At 56.5% G+C, this 1,219-nt stretch overlaps 1 pseudogene; it reads left to right on the plus strand.

The window, feature by feature from the left end:
- The first annotated feature begins 202 nt into the window (after nt 1-202).
- Nucleotides 203-344, plus strand: LOC138490654 (U1 spliceosomal RNA; annotated as a pseudogene).
- The last annotated feature ends 875 nt before the right edge of the window (nt 345-1,219 follow it).

Genomic DNA, 1,219 nt, shown 5'->3' on the forward strand with positions numbered 1-1,219 from the left:
CCCGAGCAGAGCCTGGTGGAAAAATAAACTGTGCTGCAATGTGCCTCTTCTGTTTAGCTCAGCCTGCCGAAGCTTCCCCTATACGTGGGCCAGTCAGCTCTGCAGAGGGCTTCTGGGAGGGCTGGGTCAGTGCCTGCCTTCTCGCCCTCGCTTAGTGGGGCTTCCAGGACAGGCCCACCCACTACCCTTATGCTTGCAACTCATACTTACCTGGCAGGGGAGAATCTGGGAGCAGAAAGGCAGATCTCCCCCAGCTGTGTGACTGCAATGTCCCCAAATGTGGAACATGGACTGCACTATTTCTGGTAGTGGGAGGTGGGGGAACGCGTTGGCGCGTTCCCATGATTTATTGGTAAAAGATAGGAAAGTGTGCAAGAGAGAGACAAGGCAAGTTGATTGCAGGCAGAGCCCCTTGTCTTGTAGCAGAATTGATTTTGCTGGAGTCAAGGGCCAGCGCTGAGCTGCTCAGGTCCCACAGCATTCACTAGAGGAGTGAAGCGCACAGGCCCCTAACCTCAGACTTGTGCACCCCATGAATCATATCAGGTGCCCATGTTGTTCTTGAGGCCACGATGCTCAGATTCTGATTTCGCCCCCCCCACCCCAGGCCCTCCAGGGAGGTTTTTGAGGGCTGCCACTGCCCCGTCCGAGCACCGATGGGGCTCCATCTGGCCTTGCATTCACGGTGTTGCCTTGTCTTGCTGGGGGAACCCCACCTGAGATGCTCTTGTTAAGCAGGGCGACCTGGGGCTCAGGAGGGCCCGTCTGGGGCCAGTGGGCAGACTGCAACAGGCCTGCTCGAGCCATCCTGCTTCTGACTGGGCCTGCTGGCTGGCGGCCAGCCCCGATTGTATGCAAATCTCGGGAAGAGCAGAGCCTGATGGGAGAAAGGAACTGTGCTACAACGTGCCTATTGTGCTCGGCTCTGTCTGCCGAAGCGCCCACTACACGTGTGATAGGCAGCTCTGCAGAGACTCAGGGCTTCCGGGAGGGCTGGGGCTGGGTCAAGGCCTGCCTTCTCACCCTCAATTAGCAGGGCTTCCAGAACAGATGCAAACCCTGCAACTCATACTTACCTGGCAGGGGAGAATCTGTGATCAGAAAGGCAGAGCTGTCAGCTGTGAGGCTCATCGATTGCACTTTGGATCTGCATTACTTCTGGTAGAGGGGGACCGTGTTCGTGCTTTCCCTTGATTTATTGGTGAAAGAAAGAAAAGGT

This window comes from Ambystoma mexicanum, chromosome 9 (genome assembly GCF_040938575.1).
Source record: "Ambystoma mexicanum isolate Mex_15411 chromosome 9, UKY_AmexF1_1, whole genome shotgun sequence".
Lineage (NCBI taxonomy): Eukaryota > Metazoa > Chordata > Amphibia > Caudata > Ambystomatidae > Ambystoma > Ambystoma mexicanum.